At 45.8% G+C, this 25,195-nt stretch overlaps 1 long non-coding RNA gene across 1 annotated transcript in view; it reads left to right on the forward strand.

Moving 5' to 3' along the window:
* LOC139260269 (uncharacterized) overlaps window positions 1-11,731 on the forward strand; it is a 78,408-nt gene extending 66,677 nt beyond the window's left edge. Inside the window, exon 3 of the long non-coding RNA XR_011592755.1 lies at window positions 11,671-11,731. This is a non-coding gene — a long non-coding RNA (uncharacterized lncRNA). The remainder of the gene's footprint in view (window positions 1-11,670) is intronic.
* The last annotated feature ends 13,464 nt before the right edge of the window (window positions 11,732-25,195 follow it).

Genomic DNA, 25,195 nt, shown 5'->3' on the forward strand with positions numbered 1-25,195 from the left:
AAATAGCCATCCACCACTACTCTCTGCATTCTGTTAAAGTAAGTCATTGAATTTCAAAGCTTTGAGACGTTTTGAGCTGATAAAGTGCTATATAATCATTATCATAGGCGTGTCGAAATCTTGACCTCCGAAAGAATGACTCCGACACTTACAGCTCCAGCAGAAGTTTCTTTAATTTACTTGCTAGCAAGGGGCAGGTCACACTCAGTCAAGGGCTAAGTGATGGAACACCTCCGCAATGGTACAGTTTCACAAGATATTTATACAGTAAAACCCAAGTTATGGCCTCTCCCTGTGTATTGGCTCTGTCTCGCAGTCAGTGAATACAGATAAAGAGTTAATTACTACATCCTTGTCCTGACATGGTTTGCAGATATTTCCTTTTGTCAGGGTTATTAGTTGGCCAGCCAGCCATTACTCCATGAGAGTGTGGTAATGAGCTATTACCTGTCTTGCATTGTATCAGGATTGTTCAGTTTCCTAGTCAGTTATCTGTTTGCATCAAATGGATGAGGTCTCTACAAGAGATAATGGCTGGTGGTTTGAGTACTTCGAAAAGGGTGGGGTGGCATGGAACTTGTGTTGTATAGACAATAGGAGAGCACCATGGGGGGGGTACTTGTCTCAGCATGACTTGTCTCCTAGCTGTCTGATGGCCATCAGCCATCTCAAACCAGGTTTAGCTGTTTATGCAAGCTGACTGTTTTTATGCAGAAAGTTCTGGAAGGACCAGGACTCCATTTTGTTATATATATATTGCAAAGGGCACACAAATACCGTATGGTATCAGCTTAGATAAAAATACATTTCCACATTCCCCCATTTTGTCCTTCACAAGGACAACTTAATCCATTCTGATCTTGTACAGTCTCTCCATTTCCATTTCCACACAAGAGTCTTCAGCAGTTGTTGCTACCATAACTCTAGCCGTGGTCTCGGTAGGTAACATAGTTTTTCCCACCCTGGCACAGCAACACCTAACGACGACAAATAATAGATACAGGGCGAAGACTATCAGCAGGAATATTATCAAACCCTGTACCACAGATTTCCCTAGGGATCCCAACCATCCCGATGCCCAACCCCACAAGGTGATACCGTCCTGGCCAACTGTCTGTTTATACTCTATTACCTTTTTCCTGATGTATTCAGCTAGACTGCCGATTTCTTCTGATTTATCTGGGATATACGTACAGCATTCTCCACCTATTAATGCGCATGTCCCTCCCTCCTTGGCTAGAAGATAATCTAAGGCCATACGATTTTGGAGAGCCACTGTTCGAATAGCTACCATTTCATCATTTACCCCTTCAAAGGCTTGGGAAGTTGCGTTGGCTACTGATTCGACTAAGTTAGCCAGTTCCCGTAACTGCCATTCGGTTGATGCTATTCCATAGGGTGGCACCATTACCTTGAATATTCCGTTTAGCCATGTCAAATCCCGTTTAAATCTATGACTTCCATAGGCATCCCTTAGAGTCTTTATTGATCTGATAAAGGGTACCACATATCCTAAGTAACAGGACCCTGTCCAGTTGGCTGGTAACTATGGGTAGGCTTTATGGCCACAAATAAAGTAGGTGCAATTATAGGACGTCAGCTCCTGGTCCTTTCGCGCCATCCATACTCGAGTGGTCTCACCTTCCCACCCTTCACCTGGGGCTTTGTTATGGAACATTGTCCAGCCAACAGTTGCTATCTTTCTCCCATCAGTGGGATTAGTTGTGGCTTGCCATTTAGTCATTTGGGAACACTTGCTGCATCCCATTTCTGGTCCTTTAGTCTCATTACTCACTAGGCATATTACACCTTCAGGATTTCCTATTCTGGGAGTAATGCTTAGGAAGGGAGGCTGATGGTTATTATCATAATTGGGCTGGTACCATCCCTGGAAGGCTGTAAGTTTATACCCTGCCAACCTCCATTCTGTTTGCTCCTTCGTTTCCGGCCCCTGAGTTAGGTTTGTCCTATTTTGCACTATCAACCATTCTACCATTTCTGATTCGTTAAAGGGGACAGACCTCAGGGGAATACCCCCTTCGGAGTGGACAGGTATATGGGAACATATCCAACAACTCGACAAGTTTCTTTCTTAAGCATACTTATGACTCAGTGCCATAAATACGTTTACTTGCAGTTCCCTTCGGTGGTGGGTCTGTACCCCTGGGGTAATCAATAATGCAAAGTAGAACCCTGTCAAGCCCAGCACCATCAGTCCCCATAGTCCATACAGTTCCTTATTCAGTCTTCCTTTTTCTGTTCCTCTGGTTCCTTCTTCCCTTCCTCCTGGTCAGGTGCCCGTTTGCAATGGGATGCATGAATCCATGTTGGTCTTTCCTTTACCTTGATTGCAGTATTGGTCGCCAGCAAGACCTGGTATGGTCCTTCGAATCTTGGCTGTAGACTGCTTTTTCTTTTAAAAATCTTGATGTAAATGAATTCCCCTGGCTCCAGGTTATGACACTTCCCTTCCGCTGGCTTGACTTGAGCTTCCTTTACCTGTGAATGAAAGCTGGAAATACATTTGGTTAGTGCAATACAATAATTCAACATATTTTCCTCCATTTTGTGGATGTCCATTTGTTTTGCAGTAAATGGTGCTGTAAAAGGTAGTTGTTGGGGACGTCCCATAACTATCTCATGCGATGACAGGCCTGTTGTTCTGTTGGTTGCAGATCGCATTACCATCAAAGCTAAGGGCAGCAATTCTGTCCATTTCAGTCCAGTGTCATTGCATAGTTTTGCCAGCTTATTTTTAAGCATTCCATTATATCTTTCAACAAGTCCAGCTAATGGTGGATGATAACTGCAATGAAAACGTTGATTAATCTGCAAAGTTTTACGCATTTCTCTTATAACAGTTCCCGTGAAATGTGACCCGTTATCACTAGAAAGCTTAGCAGGGATTCCGAAGCGCGGTACGATTTCCTTTAACAAACATTTAGCAACAGTAGTGGCATCGGCCTTTTTACATGGAAAGGCTTCAATCCATCAAGAGAACACATCTACAATAACTAATACATACTTGAATCCCATACACATAGGTAATTCAATAAAATCCATTTGTAAAAGTACAAAAGGCCCCACTGGATTTGGGTGGGAGGCAGATTCTACCTTTTCCGTCTTACCTGGATTCATTGTCTGTCAGGTAACACAATTTTCACAGATTTGTTTTGCAATTGCCGAAATACCTGGTGCATACCAAGTTGCCAAAATATAATCTGCCATTGGGGGATTTGCCTGCATGTGTGAATGTATGAACACATCGGGCAATCCATGGAAGTAAGGATCTGGGTGCCACCACGCGGCCGTCGTGGTGAACCCATATTCCTTCTGGATTTTTATAACATTGATCCTTCATCCAGGTCACCACCTCCTCCGTACTGGCCTGTGTCTGAAAGGTCAGCACGTCATTAATAGTAGGTGGTGGGTCTGAGCAATTATAAGGTTCGGATTTGATAACAGTTCAACTTCATATTTAGTGGTTCTTGCGGAGGTTAGGTGTTGGGTGGCACATTTAGTAAGTAAAATCTCGACAGAGTGTGGGATGTATAAAACAGTTTGATGATTTAGAGTTATTGTCTGAGCCTGTTGCATAGCATAATAAGCTGCTGCCAGCGAAGGAAGACATCCTGATAGTCCGCGTGCCACTGGGTCTAGTTGGGTACTGAAATACACTACCGGTCGCTGCCTGTCCCCATGTAACTGAGTCAAAACAGATTGTGCAAAACCCGACTTGTGATGCACAAATAAATTGAATAGCTTAGTGTAATCTGGTAATCCCAAGGCGGGTGCTGAAGTGAGGGACTGTTTAAGATTCTGGAAAGCATTCCGGGATACTTCATTCCAAATCCTTCTTTAAGCATTGTGAGAATATGGTAGATTCATTCACAGCTCGTAGGTCTTGGACAAACTTCCATTTGTCACTATTGGGCTTCTGAACCGGAAGAATCGGTGTGTTATACGGACTTCTCATTTATGCTTATAGTGATTCACAGATCACAGAATGTAAAGTACTTGTTTTATAATTTTATTAAAAGGCTTCCAAACCCAAGATTTTTCCAATACACCCAAAATGTTGATCAAGGAGATCACCTGAAATATTTCAAAATCCCAATTCAAATATTGTACTGCCACTCTTTATCTAAAAAAATCCTCTTACTGAGCTAGAAGCTTTTGTACCAAGATTTTACACCAAGGACAATGAGAGTGTACTCCCACAGCCTGCACCTCGAGAGACCCACAAAGGCTTTTTTAAAAAAAAAGGCATTACAACTTCCCAAGGCATTACAACTTTTAACCACCGGGACCATGTCTCAACAAACCTTTGTGCATTTCCTAGCTCCGTAACTTCTCATCCGAATAAATCCACACCTGCGCTTCTAACTTAAAATGTCTTAAACTTCCCACATACAGGACAACACTATGAAGGGTTAAAAAACTTCACTTTGTTTGAAAAAGTGGGTGGAGCTAAAACAAACAGGCAGCTCCACAACCTTTCCAAACAGGTTTCCAGACACAAGAAAAAACACAGAAGCACTCTCATTCAAAGACAAGACATTCACGCACTCTCATTCAAAGACAAGACATTCACAAAAGTCTCTCTCCATTCAATAAAGCTTTTTTTTTTGGCTAGCTTTATTTTTTTTGAATCCATAAGTCACTATCAGGTTCTCTTTTTTTTTACATTTGATTTACTTCCTCTGTTAATTTTACATGGGCTTGAAGAATCGGAACCCAGGCCTTTTCTATTACTTTCCTTTTTTTTCCCTCTTCTACCTGGATCTCTGTTTATAAGACACTCCTCTAGACATGTTGTTCTCTCTAAATTAAATGAACCATCGGGTGGAAATGGCCTGTTTTCACCCTTAGTCCATTTTACCCATTCTCTTAGGTGGTGAATTGAAGACTGACCACAATTCTGGAGCATAAAATGGGCTGGAGTCCCTTTTGGTGGTGGTTTACTTGCTCCAGCCCCCATTCTGGATGATTAAGATTTTCCACACTTTCTGATCTCACAATCCTTTCGGCCAACCGAGTTCTCTACGCCCACTTCTCCTGGCCGTTACGTGGCCTGAAAAGGCTCTTAATTTGGGCTCAGTCTGGGTGTGTGAGATATGTTGACACAAACCAACCATAGTTGATCAATCAGTTACTGTTTCTTTTCTTAATCAATCCTTGTGTTTTTTTTTTTCGGAATCACAATTTTCCCGAGTGACTCTTCCCATTCCTCTGATGGCAATGTCGCACAAAGGTATTGCACACAATAGTATAACAAGGACAACTAGGACAAAGAATATTCACGCGAGTACACAAATCATAACCTTACACTCTATCGAAACAAATAATTAATTCTCAGTCTACGTTGTATGCCACTACAGACCGAGTCCTTAACTTATCCTAATAAAACTTATAAAACTAATAAAACTTATGGTTCCATACCCTAACTCTTATCACATAAGAACCTTTGATCGATTGCACTTTTCTTTTTTTTTTCCAACTCTTATCACATAAGAACCTTTTCCTAATTAAAAACAATAAAACTCTTATCACATAAGAACCTTCGATCGATTAGCGCTTTTTTTCCCCAATCTTATCACATAAGAACCTTCAGGAAGCTTTTTCGATCGACTAGCGCTGTTTCTATCTTACCTACTGAAACCTTCTCCGGGCTGTTTCGAGATTTTTTTCAGAACCTGTTCTCTTCTGCTTGCGAGCTGAGAAAGAAGTGGTTATAAAAAATAACGTTAGCTTTTAAATGTCGAGTCTTGTAGATTGCAGTACCTCCCCTGTGGACAACAGATTACATATGCGATTCAACAGTGAAGAAACCTCTTGTGAGCAAAAGGCTCACCTTGTTTTGGCCACTGAAGCCTTTCACTGGAGAGGCACTATGCCTGTATCCGTTTTACTCACAGGACAGAGAGTATGCATCTCGGTGGAACCGCCAAGAAGTAACTGTCGCAATCTCGACCTCCGAAAAGAATGACTCCGACACTTTCAGCTCCGGCAGAAGTTTCTTTAATTTACTTGCTAGCAAGGGGCAGGTCACACTCAGTCAATGGCTAAGTGAACACCTCCGCAATGATACACGAGATATTTATACAGTAAAACCCAAGTTATGGCCTCTCCCTGTGTATTGCTCTGTCTCATAGTCAGTGAATACAGATAAAGAGTTAATTACTACATCCTTATCCTGACATGGTTTGCAGATATTTCCTTTTGTCAGGGTTATTAGTTGGCCAGCTGGCCATTACTCCATGAGAGTGTGGTAATGAGCTATTACCTGTCTTGCATTGTGTCAGGATTGTTCAGTTTCCTAGTCAGTTATCTGTTTGCATCAAATGGATGAGGTCTCTACAAGAGATAATGGCTGGTGGTTTGAATACTTCGAAAAGGGTGGGATGGCATGGAACTTGTGTCGTATAGACAATAGGAGAGCACCATGGGGGGCTACTTGTCTCAGCATGACTTGTCGCCTAGCTGTCTGATGGCCATCAGCCATCTCAAACCAGATGCTGTGAATGACGTGAGTATCACGTGTAGTGAGTTGGTCTTACCGCAGGAGAAGGGTCCACAGCCAGATAGGGAATGGAAGACCAGCAGGAAGAGTAGTGCAAGGAAGGTAGTGCAGGGGTCTCCTGTGGTCATCCCCCTGCAAAACAGATACACCGCTTTGAGTACTGTTGGGGGGGGATGAGTCATCAGGGGAGGGCAGCAGCAGCCAAGTTCATGGCACCGTGGCTGGCTCTGCTGCACAGGAGGGCAGGAAAAAGAGTAGGAGCGCGATAGTGATAGGGGATTCAATGGTGAGGGGAATAGATAGGCATTTCTGCGGCCGCAACCGAGACTCCAGGATGGTATGTTGCCTTCCTGGTGCAAGGGTCAAGGATGTCTCGGAGTGGGTGCAGGACATTCTGAAATGGGATGGAGAACAACCAGTTGTCGTGGTGCACATTGGTACCAACGACATCGGTAAAAAAAGGGATGAGGTCCTACGAAACGAATTTAAGGAGCTAGGAGCTAAATTAAAAAGTAGGACCTCAAAAGTAGTAATCTCAGGATTGCTACCAGTGCCACGTGCTAGTCAGAGTAGGAATCGCAGGATAGCACAGATGAATACGTGGCTTGAGCAGTGGTGCAGCAGGGAGGGATTCAAATTTCTGGGGCATTGGAACCGGTTCTGGGGGAGGTGGGACCAGTACAAACCGGATGGTCTGCACCTGGGCAGGACCGGAACCAATGTCCTAGGGGGAGTGTTTGCTCGTGCTGTTGGGGAGGAGTTAAACTAATATGGCAGGGGGATGGGAACCAATGCAGGGAGACAGAGGGAGACAAAAAGGAGGCAAAAGCAAAAGACAGAAAGGAGATGAGGAAAAGTGGAGGGCAGAGAAACAAAGGCAAAGAACAAAAAAGGCCACTGTACAGCAAAATTCTAAAAGGACAAAGGGTGTTAAAAAAACAAGCCTGAAGGCTTTGTGTCTTAATGCAAGGAGTATCCGCAATAAGGTGGATGACTTAACTGTGCAAATAGATGTTAACAAATATGATGTGATTGGGATTACGGAGACGTGGCTCCAGGATGATCAGGGCTGGGAACTCAACATCCAGGGGTATTCAACATTCAGGAAGGATAGAATAAAAGGAAAAGGAGGTGGGGTAGCATTGCTGGTTAAAGAGGAGATTAATGCAATAGTTAGGAAAGACATTAGCTTGGATGATGTGGAATCTATATGGGTAGAGCTGCAGAACACCAAAGGGCAAAAAACATTAGTGGGAGTTGTGTACAGACCTCCAAACAGTAGTAGTGATGTTGGGGAGGGCATCAAACAAGAAATTAGGAGTGCATGCAATAAAGGTGCAGCAGTTATCATGGGTGACTTTAATATGCACATCGATTGGGCTAGCCATACTGGAAGCAATACGGTGGAGGAGGATTTCCTGGAGTGCATAAGGGATGGTTTTCTAGACCAATATGTCGAGGAACCAACTAGGGGGGAGGCCATCTTAGACTGGGTGTTGTGTAATGAGAGAGGATTAATTAGCAATCTCATTGTGCGAGGCCTCTTGGGGAAGAGTGACCATAATATGGTGGAATTCTGCATTAGGATGGAGAATGAAACAGTTAATTCAGAGACCATGGTCCAGAACTTAAAGAAGGGTAACTTTGAAGGTATGAGGCGTGAATTGGCTAGGATAGATTGGCGAATGATACTTAAGGGGTTGACTGTGGATGGGCAGTGGCAGACATTTAGAGACTGCATGGATGAATTACAACAATTGTACATTCCTGTCTGGCGTAAAAATAAAAAAGGGAAGGTGGCTCAACCGTGGCTATCGAGGGAAATCAGGGATAGTATTAAAGCCAAGGAAGTGGCATACAAATTGGCCAGAAATAGCAGCGAACCCGGGGACTGGGAGAAATTTAGAACTCAGCAGAGGAGGACAAAGGGTTTGATTAGGGCAGGGAAAATGGAGTACGAGAAGAAGCTTGCAGGGAACATTAAGGCGGATTGCAAAAGTTTCTATAGGTATGTAAAGAGAAAAAGGTTAGTAAAGACAAATGTAGGTCCCCTGCAGTCAGAATCAGGGGAAGTCATAACGGGGAACAAAGAAATGGCAGACCAATTGAACAAGTACTTTGGTTCGGTATTCACTAAGGAGGACACAAACAACCTTCCGGATATAAAAGGGGTCAGAGGGTCTAGTAAGGAGGAGGAACTGAGGGAAATCTTTATTAGTCGGGAAATTGTGTTGGGGAAATTGATGGGATTGAAGGCCGATAAATCCCCAGGGCCTGATGGACTGCATCCCAGAGTACTTAAGGAGGTGGCCTTGGAAATAGCGGATGCATTGACAGTCATTTTCCAACATTCCATTGACTCTGGATCAGTTCCTATCGAGTGGAGGGTAGCCAATGTAACCCCACTTTTTAAAAAAGGAGGGAGAGAGAAAACAGGGAATTATAGGCCGGTCAGCCTGACCTCAGTAGTGGGTAAAATGATGGAATCAATTATTAAGGATGTCATAGCAGCGCATTTGGAAAATGGTGACATGATAGGTCCAAGTCAGCATGGATTTGTGAAAGGGAAATCATGCTTGACAAATCTTCTGGAATTTTTTGAGGATGTTTCCAGTAAAGTGGACAAAGGAGAACCAGTTGATGTGGTATATTTGGACTTTCAGAAGGCTTTCGACAAGGTCCCACACAAGAGATTAATGTGCAAAGTTAAAGCACATGGGATTGGGGGTAGTGTGCTGACGTGGATTGAGAACTGGTTGTCAGACAGGAAGCAAAGAGTAGGAGTAAATGGATACTTTTCAGAATGGCAGGCAGTGACTAGTGGAGTACCGCAAGGTTCTGTGCTGGGGCTCCAGCTGTTTACATTGTACATTAATGATTTAGACGAGGGGATTAAATGTAGTATCTCCAAATTTGCGGATGACACTAAGTTGGGTGGCAGTGTGAGCTGCGAGGAGGATGCTATGAGGCTGCAGACTGACTTGGATAGGTTAGGTGAGTGGGCAAATGAATGGCAGATGAAGTATAATGTGGATAAATGTGAGATTATCCACTTTGGTGGTAAAAACAGAGAGACAGACTATTATCTGAACGGTGACAGATTAGGAAAAGGGAAGGTGCAACGAGACCTGTGTGTCATGGTACATCAGTCATTGAAGGTTGGCATGCAGGTACAGCAGGCGGTTGAGAAAACAAATGGCATGTTGGCCTTCATAGCGAGGGGATTTGAGTACAGGGGCAGGGAGGTGTTGCTACAGTTGTACAGGGCCTTGGTGAGGCCACACCTGGAGTATTGTGTACAGTTTTGGTCTCCTAACTTGATGAAGGACATTCTTGCTATTGAGGGAGTGCAGCGAAGATTCACCAGACTGATTCCCGGGATGGTGGGACTGACCTATCAAGAAAGACTGGATCAACTGGGCTTGTATTCACTGGAGTTCAGAAGAATGAGAGGGGACCTCATAGAAACTTTTAAAATTCTGACGGGTTTAGACAGGTTAGATGCAGGAAGAATGTTCCCAATGTTGGGGAAGTCCAGAACCAGGGGTCACAGCCTAAGGATAAGGGGTAAGCCATTTAGGACCGAGATGAGGAGGAACTTCTTCACCCAGAGAGTGGTGAACCTGTGGAATTCTCTACCACAGAAAGTAGTTGAGGCCAATTCACTAAATATATTCAAAAGGGAGTTAGATGAAGTCCTTACTACTCGGGGGATCAAGGGGTATGGCGAGAAAGCAGGAAAGGGGGTGCTGAAGTTTCATGTTCAGCCATGAACTCATTGAGTGGCGGTGCAGGCTAGAAGGGCTGAATGGCCTGCTCCTGCACCTATTTTCTATGTTTCTATGACTGTTTTTATGCAGAAAGTTCTGGAAGGACCAGGATTCCATTTTGTTATATATATATTGCAAAGGGCACACAAATACAGTATGGTATCAGCTTAGATAAAAATACATTTCCACAGGCGGTCCCTCGAACGAGGATGACTTGCTTCCACGAGTTCACAGGTGTTTCGATGAAGGACCCGATGTTCCAGTCCTGAACTCCAATTGAGGGGGTGGAAGATGCCTTTGCGTGAATTTTTTTAATGTGTGGTGACCGTTGCACACCAGCCACCACACGGCTTGACAGAGCTTGGTCTTGGTCCAGTGGCAAGGATTAACCAAGACGACTGGAGACCTGCTCTGCTGTAGTTATATAATATTGCAATATTGATTGGTTGTTTATAGACCAATGCAATATAAACAACGGACAGTAGGTGTCAAGTTTCTCAGCAACATTATAACCAACATCACTGCCATTGCAGTAATAATTGTATTTAAGTAGGATGGGCTAGTTTTAATTTACAATATAGAAATTTAATTCATTACAGGTCATGGCCTGCGCTCCAAACTGCGCACCCTTTACTCATTTTTGTTTTAAGTTTAAAATGCAAAAACATTTTGTGTGTAGCACATATGAAAAGTTTTTTAAACATAAATTGGTAGCTTACGCACTTCATTGACCATTCAAGACATATAGACATGTGCATGTGTGTGTATGTCTGTGTGCATTTAAAATGTTGATGTATGTATATCACAGACTTGGTCCCAGGTAAATCATGTTCACTCAATTATACAGGGCACAGACACAACAGTATTAGGGATTGTCAAGAATGCTGTTTAAATATGGGACCAAGATTGAAAAATTAATTGATTTTTTATTGGAATGGAGAAACAGAATCAGCACAGAAATATATTTTTAACCCAATCATAAATGGTCTGATTAAACAGATCAATGGCACCTCTTAAACCAACCCCATTTTATTTATTGAGAGCTTTTTCAATCAATTTCTCTCAATGCTGTCAGTTTCTTAGCGACTGTACTAAATTATGAGATACTTTAATTTTTCTCTTTCGTAGAATTGATTTGCAGGATTTAATAAAAATGAATCGGTTATAAAAAGTAAAATAGTTACTGAAATAAATTGTTTTATGTGAATCAAATGCAAAAAAAAATTCCAGCACCCTTAATTTTACTTACATTTTTCAAAATGTTAATGAGGGAATTTTCTTTTGATGTTATTTTTGTTTTTGACTAAACTTTCAATTGCAAGAATGTTTCCCGGCCTCTGAATGTCATAATGACTTTTTCAATATGTTCTCTTCCAGTACTCTGTTCTCCTGATGCACTGACTCACAGGAGTTTGATTCCACAGCTACCAGATTCCCTCCAGATTTTGCCCCTTGTGGTCATTCATTCAACATCAGCTTAAACAGTGAGTGTTGGCAAGACATCCCATCATGGTTTGTCGGGGGAGCACATCACAGGAGAGCTCTATCCTCTCCTCATCCAACTTCCTTTTGTGTGAGCCCTTCCACTAATGGTCGCTAAGACTGGAAACTCTGGCAAGATTTCCCCTTCCCCACATAAGTAGACTGAAGTTCATTTTGACTTTCAATGGAAAGGAACATTGGGCAGTGGGTGTATAACAGACAACTTATCCGCCACTGCTGAAGGTAAAAATTACACCCAATCAGGCCCAATGGCCTCCAATTGTTCCAAATCAGACAAACGCAGAGCATAGTAAAGGACTGATTCAAGGACCTGCACTGGTTGGCTTAGTTTCACTCTACAAAGAAAGACTTGCATTTATTTAGCGCCTTTCACTACCTCAGGATTCCCCAAAGTGCTTTATGGTCAATGAAATACTTTTGAAGTGTCGTCACTGTTGTAATGTTATAAACGCAGCAGCCAATTTGTACACAGCAAGGCCCATAAGCAGCAATAAGATAAATGACCAATTTGTCTGTTGCGTTTCATACATTACAACAGTGGTTACACTTCAAAAAGTACTTCATTGGCTGTAAAGCTTTTTAGAACTGTTATGTCTGTAATGCACTTATGAATGACTCCACGAAGCAATGTGTTATACTCAAACTGTAGTGACTTTGATCCTTTATTCGTAACTCCAGAGTGAGGCACAAGCATGGTGGGCAGCCTTTAATACTGGGTCCTGTACACCTATGCAAATGACTCTCAGGTCTCCCACCGCAGTGCCCTCCAGTGGACAACTTTTGCCACAGGGGCAGGAAACCGCAGTCTCCACCAGTTGCACCCTCTAATGGTGCCAGCATTTATGCAACTATATAGTGACTACACAGAGAGTATATCTATAGTTGGCATATATAAAAAGAACGTCCGGTGGTCATGAAAGATGCTATATAAATGCAAGTTTTTCTTTTATCGCCACCACGATTCATATATCCACCACCATCTCCACTATCTGTACCACCATTTCCACCACCTCTACCACCATCTCCACCATCTCCACAACCACCTCCACCATCTCCAGAACCACCATCATCATCTCCAGTATCTCCACCAAGATTACTATCTGCACCACCATTACTATCTACACCACCATCTTCACCACCACCTGCACCATCTCTAGCATCATCTCCACCATCTCCACCACCTCCACAACCACCTCCACTACCATCTACGAAACCTTCATCATCATCTCCACCATTACCATCTTTGACATTTACACCATCTCCTTCACCATCTCCTTCACCAGCACAAGCCGAATCTCCACCACCACCACCATTTCCACCATCACCATCTTCAGCACCATATCCATCACCTCCACAACAACAACGACCTCCAACGCCATCTCCAACACCACGACCACCGCCATCTCCACCATCTGCACCACTATCTCCACTACCATCTCCACCACCTCCACCACCATCTCCATCTCCGCCACCATCTCCATCACCATCTCCATCTCTACCACCATCTCCATGACCACCTCCACCACTGCCTCTTTCACGAGCACAAACCCCCCCACCACCTCCATCACCACCAACTCCACCACCATCTCCACCACCATCTCAGCCACCTCCACCACGAACTCCACCAGCACCTCCATCATATCTCCACTACCACTTCCACAATCTCCACCACCTCCAAAACTAAAACCACCTCCTTCAACAGCACGAACACCAACACCACTACCTCCACCACCATCACTTCCACCATTTCCAATGAGGGGAGGAAAGATGGTTGTAAAGATGCTTTGTGCCCTCAAAAGAAAGCAACAGAAAAGTCACTCAATGCTGGCATTCAGAAGGAGGACTTTCATTTTTTTTTCATTTAAACACATAATTGAATTATACAACTAACAAAGCCAGACTATTTTCTTTGTTATATTTGATTCATAGTACAATAACGATCCTCAGCCTTGGGGGATTGGTAGATGTGCTTTCCAAAGACAATTCCTGAGGCCATTGTCAAAACTATTGAGACTCCCCAGCAAGAAAATATGACTGGCTTCCATCCAATGTTAATGTACATGTATGCTTTTTTCTGCTTTTTGTTCAGTTGAAAGCAAAGTGTACTCATGAAGTTGCACATTCTGGAACTGCCAGCAGTGCTGTTTAGTGCTCCAGTTATATTTAGCTCATTATTCATTTCCATCTTTGTTTTTAAGCATTTTGGGCTGCAAGGCTTTCAGGCCACTGAAACCAACACTTACACACTGGCCCGCACTCTGCTGGTCCCCGCTCTACTCATTCTCTCCCTGCTGTTCCTCTCCCTATTGTGCAGCTACCACCGCATCATCTGCTACGCATCGCAGCGTGTACTGAGGAGCAGTACTGAGGGAGCGCTGCACTGTAGTAAGCGGATTCGGTCCAGGATTGTAGTGGACCAGGTGCGGGGAGGCCATTCGGCCCAGGATTGCAGCAGGCCAAGGCATTCGGACCCCCGGTAGCGTCCAGACCTCTCCCCGGCAGCGTCCAGACATCTCCCCAGTGGTGTCCAGGCGTTTGGGCCCCCTTCGGAGACGACTGCAACTCTACTTCCCCGCAGTGCTCCAGGTGTGGTCTAGCCAGGGCTTTGTACATCGTGGGAGTACATTCAGCACTCTGGGTCCCTTCGGCCAGCCGGCCCGGTCCAACGACGTACTCCGGATCCCTTCAGCCAGCCTGCCTGACCCAGCCTCGCACTCCAGGTCCCTTCGGCCAGAGGGCCCGGCCCAGCCTCGCACTCTGGGTCAGCTCAATCAGTCGGCCGGGCCCAATGACGGACTGTATCTGCTCTAAGTCGCTAATGGTGAACACTAACTTTTAAACAAATTGATTTACATTTTAGACTTTTTTATCAACTTTTAACCAACTCTTAATCTATTTATTAAATCTCCAATCAACCTGTGTAACTTTTAAAAAAAAATAATTTGGAAATACTTTTAAACTCTTAAACTTTTAAAACATCTTGGAAACCTTTGGGGAAATTTTTAACTTTGGAAGAAACTGTACAAAACACCTCTCGGAACCCCAGCGGACAGCTGACCTTCCTAATGCCTGCTCTCCAACAAAGCCTCGGGCCATCTACCATCAATGGTGCTATTCAGCGCCGAGCTTGGGGCCAACACCTCGCCGTAAGCAATTGGGCTTATACAGCAGTGCCTGGTCTCCAGTCGTCTTGGACCCCCTTGCCACTGGACCAAGACTTTGCTCAGCTAAGCCCGTGTGGTTGTCAGTGTGCAGCGGCCACCCCACGTTAAAAGAACTCACGCACAGGCAACTTCCACTTCGCTAATATGAAGTTCGGGACCTGGAACGTCAGGACCCTCATGGACAATTCCAAAGCAACAGGCCGGAATGCTGCACTGCCATAGTTGCCTGGGAACTTAGACGTTTTGACATTGACATCGCTGCCCTAAACAAGATCCAGTGGGCAGGGGAAGGCCAGCTCAAGGAACATGGTGGAGGTTGCACCTTTTTCTGGAAAGGAAAACCAGTGGAAGAACACCGCCTTCGTGGAGTCGGCTTCGCTGTCAAAAATGAGCTGGTCGACCGCCTCAAAGACTCCCCCCTACGGGGTTAACGAACGCCTCATGACCCTTCGCCTTACCTTATCCTGGAACCAATGCGCCACAGTCATCAGTGCGTATGCCCCAACACTCGATGAAATGGATGAGGCTAAAGAGGGTTTTTATTCCAACCTCGAGACATCCCTGTCGCGCGTCCCCATGGGCAACAAATTGATCCTCCTCGGTGACTTTAATGCCAGGGTCAGCAAAGACACAACCCTCTGGGGAGGCGTGATTGGCAGAGAGGGGATAGGGAAAGCCAACTCCAGCGGTACTCTACTCCTGAGAAAATTTCGAGAACACGAACTCCTCATCATCAACACCCTGTTCCGCCAGAGGGACAAATACAAGGCATCATGGCAACATCCTCACTCCAAAAACTGGCACCTGCTCGACTATGCCAGGGATCGCAAGGATGTGTGCATCACTCGCATCATGACAGGAGCTGACAACTGCTGGATGGACCATTGCTTAATCCGATCCATCATCAATATAAACATAGCCCCAAAGCAGAGGGGACAGAAGAAGCAGTGCCGCAGAAAAGTTAATGCCGGGGCACTTAAAGACCCAGCTAAGAGAGCCCTATACAGCCAGTGCCTCACAGCTAACCTGGCGTGCCTTGATGACCCTGAGATGCTGAATGCCCACAGCGCTTGGTCTGCGCTCCAGCTCTCCATAACCAGTGCCTGTGAAGAGACACTTGGTCACTCAACCAGAAAACACCAGGACTGGTTTGATGAAAATGATCAGGAGAACCAAGAACTAATAGATCGTAAGTGCAGAGCATTTCTGAGCCTCAAGCAACACTCCAACTCGGGAGCTGCAAAGCAACATTACAGGCGGCTCAAGGCTGAGGTCCAACAAAAAGCCCAGGACCTAAAGAACAGGGGGTGGATGGAGAAAGCACAGAAGATACAACAACTGGCCGACAGCCACGATAAGCGAGGATACTTCATTGCAGTCAAGGCCACCTACGGTCCAAACTCCCAAGGCCCCACCCCATTCCTGGCAAAGAACAGGAAACACTCATCAAGGGCACTGAGGCTGTCAGGGCCCGCTGGAAGGAGCACTTTGAAAATCTCCTCAACCGAGACTCTGTCTTTGACTCGAGTGTTATCAACTCCATCCCGCAGCATGCGACCCACCACCACCTCAGTGAAACCCCAATGTTGCACGAGGTAGGCAAAGCCATAAAACAGCTCAAGAATAACAAGGCTGCGGGTGCAGATGGAATTCCTGCTGAGGTGCTAAAATAAGGCGGAGAGGCGCTGTTAGCACAAATACATGACCTTATCTCTCTCTTTTGGAGGGAGGAGAGCATGCCAGGAGATCTCAGAGATGCAGTGATCATGACCATCTTTAAAAAGAGGGACAAATCCGACTGCGGCAACTACAGGGGAATCACCCTGCTATCAGCCACTGGGAAGGTTGTCACTAGAGTTCTCCTCAACCATCTTCTCCCTGTGGCCGAGGAGCTCCTCCTGGAATCACAGTGTGGATTTCGTCCCCTACGGGGCACAATGGACATGATCTTTGCAGTGCGACAGTTGCAGGAAAACTGCAGGGAGCAGTGCCAGCCCTTACACGTGGCCTTTTTCGATCTTACAAAGGCCTTTGACACTGTCAACTGTGAGGGCTTATGGAGTGTCCTCCTCCATTTTGGATGCCCCTAAAAGTTTGTCAACATCCTTCGCCTGCTTCACATCGACATGCAGGCCATGATCCTTTCCAGCGGTTCCATTACAGACCCAATCCACGTCCGGACTGGTGTCAAACAGGGCTGCATCATCGCTCCAACCCTCTTCTCAATCTTCCTCGCTGCCATGCTCCACCTCACAGTCAACAAGCTCCCTACTGCCATGGAACTAAACTACAGAACCAGTGGGAAGCTGTTTAACCTACGCCGCCTCCAGGCCAGGTCCAAGATCACCCCAAACTCTGTCGTTGAGCTGCAGTTCGCGGACGACGCCTGCGTCTGCGCACATTCTGAGGCTGAACTCCAGGATATAGTCAATGTATTCACCGAGGCATATGGAAGCATGGGCCTTACGCTTAACATCCGTAAGACAAAGGTCCTCCACCAGCCTATCCTCGCCGCAAAGCACTGTCCCCTAGTCATCAAGATTCACGGCACGGCCCTCGACAACGTGGACCACTTCCCATACCTCGGGAGCCTTTTATCAACAAGAACAGACATTGATGTGGAGATTCAACATCGCCTCCAGTGCGCCAGTGCAACCTTTGGCCGCCTGAGGAAAAGAGTGTTCGAAGACCAGGCCCTCAAATCAACCACCAAGCTCATGGTCTACAGGGCTGTAGTAATACCCACCTCCTGTATGGATTAGAGGCATGGACGATGTACAGAAGACATCTCAAGTCGCTGGAGATATATCATCAACGATGTCTCCGCAAGATCCTGCAAATCCCCTGGGAGGACAGGCGTACCAATATCAGTGTCCTCGCCCAGGCTAACATCCCCAGCATTGAAGCACTGACCACACTCGATCAGTTTCGCTGGGCGGGCCACGTAGTTCGCAGGCCAGACATGAGACTCCCTAAGCAATTGCCCTATGCGGAACTCCTTCACGGCAAATGAGCCAAAGGTGGGCAGTGGAAACATTACAAGGACACCCTCAAAGCCTTCCTGGTAAAGTGTGACATCACCACTGACACCTGGGCGTCCCTGGCTGAAGACCACCCTAGGTGGAGAAAGTGCATCCAGGAGAGCGTTGAGCTCTTCGAATCTCAACGCCGCAAGCATGAAGAGGTCAGGCTCAGGCAGCGGAAGGAGCGTGCGGCAAATCAGACCCACCCCACCTCCCTTCCCCAACGAATGTCTGTCCCACTTGTGACAGGGTCTGTGGCTCTTGTATTGGACTGTTCAGCCACCAAAGGACTCACTTTAGGAGTGGAAGCAAGTCTTCCCCGATTCCGAGGGACTGCCTATGATGCTGATAATGGTAGCCGGAATCGGCCATGATCTTATTGAATGGCGGAGCAGGCTCGAAGGGCCAAATGGCCTATTCCTTTCTTATGTTCTTATGTTCTTATGAATCTCATGACTTGTGCTGCATGAGCATTCTTTCTATTCCCCGCCGACATTATGCCTGAGGTTTCGCAATATTATGGAAAAACACTAGACTTTTTGACTTTTATGCGATCGACCAGTGGAGCGCACTGGTCAGCCAATTATTAACCAGGAGAACTCTTTGCACTTTTTCAAAAGGTGCAATAGGATCTTTATTGTCCGCATAAATAAGTAAGTATAAGGTCTTCAGGTTAGAATCTCATCCAAGGAAGGAAAACTCCAAAATTGCTCCACTGGAGTTATAGGCTAGAATCCTGGATTAGTGCTTGAACCCATAACTTCTAACTCAGAGAAAAGAGGTTTTTTTTTCAATCTCAGGAGTGAACATCACTGGCAAGACCAGCATTGTTGCCCATTTCTAGTTGCCTTTGAGGAGGTGGTGGTGAATTCCAGAATTTTGAAGTAACGGTGATATAAATCCAAGTTGGATTGGTATATAACTTGGGACAGAACTTGGAGGTGATAGTGTTCCTATGCCCTTATCCTTCTAGGTAGCTCCCTGACTTACATTGGTTTGCGGTCCTTTTTGTCACCATGTCATCCATTTTTGTCTTATTGTGCCTCAGCGAAGAATCCTGGGACATTTTTCTATGTTAAAGGTGCTACGTGAATGCAAGTCATTGTTATTTTTGCTGCGATAACGGTAGCAGGAACTCAGTCTTACCAATCCCCACCATTTGCATATTTGAGTGGCTGCATTTAAATTCCATGAAAACAGCCGGTGTATTTTCCATATTTTATATATTAGTAACAATGCACAGAAGGTATGGCATTCCATTCTGGTGACCAGCGTTGCTAAGGATAGATGGGGGAGTGGTTTCAATATTAAATGTCCTACAAGTTAATCATAGGGTGATGTGTTGCAGCCAGCCAGGTTTCCAACCGTAACATTTTAAACAAATACTCAAAGACCTCTTCAGCTGACCTTGAGGCAACTGGCTTCTTTTGCTTCCTGCAGGCTCCTGAGGATGTATATCAGCAATTTACATGGGGTTTCAATGCAGCCACTCAAAAGTGAAATGCCGGGGATTGGTACAACAGATTTCCTGCTGTGCACCTGTTATGGCAACACTAACAATGCCTTGCCTTCACATAGCGCCTTTATCATCTTACATTCACTTAGCGCCTTTAATATTGGAAAACCTCCGAAGGCACTTCACTGAGGCGCAATCAGACAAAAATGGATGCCAAGGTAAAGAAGCAGTGACTTACCTGCATTCTCCCAAGGCAGGCTCCCCGAATACCTTAGGAGCTCACTCATCAATATTTAATTGGCTGACCGATGAAATTATGTCATGCCATCTCATAAAAGTCATGGGCCGGTGTGCAACTACCCTGCTCCAACTTTGCATGATTACCATTGAGGAGGACAATCAAAACATACATCTCTGTGAGTATTGTCTGTTTCATATTTATCAGTTGCTTATCCAGAACCATTTTCTACCTTGAACTTCTGTGACTTTTAGTTACATTGGGAGTCTCTCATGTGGAATTTTGCTAAAAGATTTATGATAGTTTAAGTAATTTATATATATTTTTATTCTTTTTTTAATTATTTGTTCCTGGGATGTGGGCATCACTGGCAAGGCCAACATTTATTGCCTATCCCTAATTGTCCTTGAGAAGGTGGTGGTGAGCCACCTTCTTGAACTGCTGCAGTCCTTGTGGTGAAGATACTCCCATAGTACTGTTATGAAGGGAGTTCCAGGATTATGACCTAGTGACAATGAAGGAATGGCGATATATTTCCAATTCAGGATGGTGTGTGACTTGGAGGGGAACTTGCAGGTGATGGTGTTCCCATGTACCTGCTGCCCTTGTCCTTCTAGGTGATAGAGTTTGTGGGTTTGGGAGCTGCTGCCGAAGATGCCTTGGCGAGTTGCTGCAGTGCATCTTGTAGATGGTACACACTGCAGTCATGGTGTGCTGGTATTGGAGAGCATGATGTTTAAGGTGGTGGATGGGGTGCCAATCAGGCAGGCTGTTTTGGTCTGTATGATGCTGAGCTTTTTGAGTGTTGTTGGAGCTGCACTCATACAGGCAAGTGGGGAGTATTCTATCACATTCCTGACTTATGCCTTGTAGATGATGGAAAGGCTTTGGGAAGTCAGGAAGGGAAACACTCATCACAGAATGCCCAACCTCTATCATGCTCTTGTAGCCACAGTATTTATGTGGCTGGTCCAGTTAAGTTTCTAGTCAATGGTGACCCCAGGATGTTGATGGTGGGGGATTCGGCAATGGTAATGCCATTCAATGTCAAGAGACGGTGGTTAGACTCTCCCTTGTTGGAGATAGTCATTGCCTAGCACTTGTATGGCGCGAATATTACTTGCCACTTATCAACCCAAGCCTGAGTGTCATCCAGATCTTGCTGCATTCAGGCATGGACTGTTTCATTATCTGAGGAGTTGCGAATGGAACTGAACACTGTGCAATCATCAGCGAACATCTCCACTTTTGATCTTATGATGGAGGGAATGTCTTTGATGAAGCAGCTGAAGATGGTTGGGCCGAGGGCACTGTTCTGAGGAACTCCTGCAGCGATGTGCTGGGGCTGAGATAATTGACCTTCAACAACCACAAATTTGTGCTAGGTATGACTCCAGCCAGTCCAGAGCTTTTCACCGATTCCCATTGAATTTAAATTTACAAGGGCTTCTTTTTGTCACACTCGGTCAAATGCTGCCTTTATGTCAAGGGCAATCACTCTTAGCTCACCTCTGGAATTTAGTTCTTTTGGACCAAGGTTGTACTGAGGTCTGGAGCCAAGTGGTCCAGGTGGAACCCAAACTGAGCATTGGTGAGCAGGTTATTGGTAAGTGCTGCTTGATAGCACTGATGATGACACCTTCCATCACTATGCTGATGATTGAGAGTAAAATAATAGGGTGGTATTTGGCCAGATTGGATTTGTCCATCTTTTTGTGGACAGGACATATCTGGCCAATTTTTCACATTGTCAGGTAGATGCCAGTGTTGCAGTTGTAGTGGAGCAGCTTGGCTAGAGGCACGGCTAGTTCTGGAGCATAAGTCTTCAGTGTGATAGCTGGGGTGTTGTCAGGGCCCATAGCCTTTGCTGTATTCAGTGCGCTCAGCCATTCCTTGATGTCATATGGGGTGAATAGAATTCTTGATGTCATATGGGGTGAATAGAATTGGCTGAAGACTGGCTTCTGTGATGGTGGGAACCTCAGGAGAGCGGATGATCCTCTCGGCACTTCTGGCTGAAGATGGTTGTAAACACTTCAGCTTTGTCCTTTGCAAGAGTGGCGCTGTAAGATTCTTAAAAAAAATCATGGTTTCTCAGTTTATTCTTATTAATCTCAGCTGGCTGATTCTTATTGAGGCATTTTTAAGGGTATAGTAGCCAAGTGATTGTGGAACTAGCCTATTACTGGAAAGCCATAAAGTCAAATTCCACTATGGCAACTTATGAATCAAATCTAGCAATTTGTGGGCTGGCACTGAATAAAAGCACCATTAGAGCTGCTGGATTGTTCCAAATACCCAAGTGGTTCACTGCTGTCCTTTAGGGAAGGTACCAGTCACCCCTACCTCATCTGGTCTACATGTGACTGTAGCTCCACACTATGTGCTTGACTCTTCCTGTCCTCGGGGCAACTGGGGATGGGAAATAAATATGGTTTTATCACCATTGCCCGTATCAGGTGGGATGTTAAACTGAAGAATTCTGTTGAACTGAGAGAGCCTGTTTCATAGCTGCCATCCCACTGCCTGAAACAAGCAGCTTAAATTCTGTTCATTAAACAGTTTTAACTAATATCCAAAATATATACTACTTTTACTCGTGAAAGGAATATTTTAGACAGCAATTAAATTCATATATCTGAAATAAATGTAATAATTAAATTAAACCAGTTCATTTGCATTTACACTACAGGTTTAATTTGAATCAATAATACTCTATATTTGCTTAATTTTTTTCCACATTTTTTTAACTCGTTCCTATGCTGTACTGAAGTTCGAATGATAGGTGCCATCTGCTAATTAACCTGCGAATGAACTAATTCAAGTTTTGTTTTCCTTCTTGTGATCAAAAATACCTTCGAAGATTTTGGGGTGTGTTATGTTCAGAATAAATCCACAGGACTATATCGCAAGCTCAAACTGTTGGGACCTTGGTCTCTTTATTTCAGACTCTAGAGTGAGGAAGCAGCATGGTGAATTACCTTTTATACCTGCTTGCCCCAGGTGACCCTTAGGTCTCCCACAGGTATGCCCCCTAGTGGCAAGTCTTACATACATACATAACATCACTCCCCGCCAAAGTTTTATTGTGCAGGTTATTTGCAAGTTGAGGCGATCTGGTGCCCCCCACCTCCGGGTCGATCACCTGGGTTGAAGTCTTGACGTGGTGGGTTCGTCCTTGTGGTTGACGGTGAAGTTGATTGTGTTGGTGGGTCACAGGGGGCCAGGTCCTTACAGTGTAGTTCCTGGTTATCTGTAGTTCGCCGTTGGTCTCGTCCCACTGCTTTACTCGTTAGCCCGGTACATGGTTTCACAATCAAACACTCCGTTTTCATCACATACACTCCATTCCCTGCCTTGGCTAATGTGGTGCTAGCGGCCTGACTGGGGCCCTGAAGATGGTCTTATTCTGATGTCGTGTGGAGGGGCCCTACACTTATGGTGCATTCTATGCTGATGGCATGTGGAAGGCTTGGTTCTGAGTGATTCAGTCTGGTGATTGCGTAACACCCAGGATAGCCGGGTCTGTGGGGAGTCCACTGTGGCACGCGTTGTGCTAGGTTTAGTGATTTGGGTGCTGACCCTGAGGTCTGGTAAACCCAGGATGACCGCAATAGCCTTGAGACTTTCAGTAGTGGCGGGAGGCCTAGTGGTCCCTGTGGACATTGGGCCATAGTATGGGGGCCCCGGACCACCGACTGCGTGTAGCCACCCTGCCTTGCTTTGCAACGTTGGGATGGGTCTATCGTCTTTGCGATGGATAGGTTGCCACATCCCGTCTAGCAGTTCACCTTTGGCAGGCGGTAACATGTGATCCTGGCTGGTCCAGGTCCTAAGCTGGGGGGCCGTTACGGTTGACCCCTCGCTTTCTAGCACATCCATGACCGCAAGTGGGTCTGCAGGCTGCACCGTTTCCACCCCGGGGTGGGCAATGGTGACCAACTGAGAGCCTGGGTGCCGTTCTCTGTGCCTGGTCCATGGCGGATCATGTTACAGTGCACAGACAGTGTTGGACATTCTCGAAACAACGCATTGACAATGGTGCCTCTGCTCTCCCCAGCTCGTGGGATGAGCAGCTTGTCTGACTTGAGCATATATTGGAACATTCTTTGGTACGTCTCTTTGGTTCTGTGAACACAGGCTGCTGCTCTGTTTAACTTATTTGATACATGTTCAATCGTTTGGGGCTCGCCCGCTACTTTGGCTTGCTGTACAACACACCCAACCCCGTGCGGTAACATCTCACTTGCTACGAATGCTTTGTTAAGATACATATACAACTGGTTGAGGTTCGCCCGCTACTTTGGCTTGCTGTACAACACACCCGACCCCGTGCGGTAACACATCACTTGCTACGAATACTTTGTTAGATACATATACAACTGGTTGAGGTTCGCCCGCTACTTTGGCTTGCTGTACAACACACCCGACCCCGTGTGATAACACATCACTTGTTACAAGTACTTTGTCAGATACATATACGACTGGTTGGGTGTTCGCCCGCTACTTTGGCTTGTTGTAAAGTACCCCCAATCCCATAAAATGGTACATCATTGGCCACGAAAGACCGCTCCATGGGTTACATGGTGCATACAATTTATTTGAGCGTCTTGGATTCCTGGCCTTCATCGCAGCCGCCGCTTTACCTTTGCCCCAAACCCAGTCGTCTTCCTTGCTGGGCGACACGTTGCTCCGTTCCGTTGCGGCGACCTTCTGTGGTCTGGACACTCTCTCGTCCCATGGTCTGGATGCTCTCTCGTCCCATGGTCTGGACGGTCTCTCGTCCCATGGCCTGGACGCACTCTCGTCCCGTGGTCTGGACGCACCTTCGTCCCGTGGTCTGGGCGCACTCTCGTCCCATGGTCTGGACGCACCTTCGTCCCGTGGTCTGGACACCTTTTCGTCCTGTGGTCTGGACGCCCTCTTGTCCATGTCCGAGCTGCCGACTGCCGTGATCTTCTTCCCCAGGTATTTTGCCTCTGGCGTCGGGAAGACACATTCGGATTGTTTCGGCCGGAGTCCCACTCCGCATGGTTGACCTGGAGCCTCTTCCATCGTCGCGAAGGGGTCTTCGGCTTCGGGTGGTGGATATCGTGTCTATATCTCTGCTCAGTTGAACTTTACCTTCTCGTGATTGTGATGAGAGGCCTGTGCCTCGGGGATCTGCATTTCGATGCCTGATTCAGCTAGAAGAGGGACTCTGCTCGGCCTTTGGGAAAGGGAGGCCTCATTCGCCGGAGAGGGTACGCAGAGGTCTTCCCAGTTCCATCTTCCCCATCCACCTCCTGCCAAGCAGCGTTGGTCCATCACCTGAAACAATCCACAGTGGTAATTCATGCACTGCTCCCTCATGGAATACTCTTATATCCGCACTACCAATAACTGGTATCAGTTCCTTGGTGTAGGTGCGCAGCTTTGCCTGAAACAGGATCGGCTCAGGTCGCTTGGCTTTGTCGCTCCACAGCCTCTCGAAAGCCTTCTGACTCGTAACTGATTGACTCGTCCCCGTGTCTAGTTC

This window comes from Pristiophorus japonicus, chromosome 1 (genome assembly GCF_044704955.1).
Source record: "Pristiophorus japonicus isolate sPriJap1 chromosome 1, sPriJap1.hap1, whole genome shotgun sequence".
Classification (NCBI taxonomy): Eukaryota; Metazoa; Chordata; class Chondrichthyes; family Pristiophoridae; genus Pristiophorus; species Pristiophorus japonicus.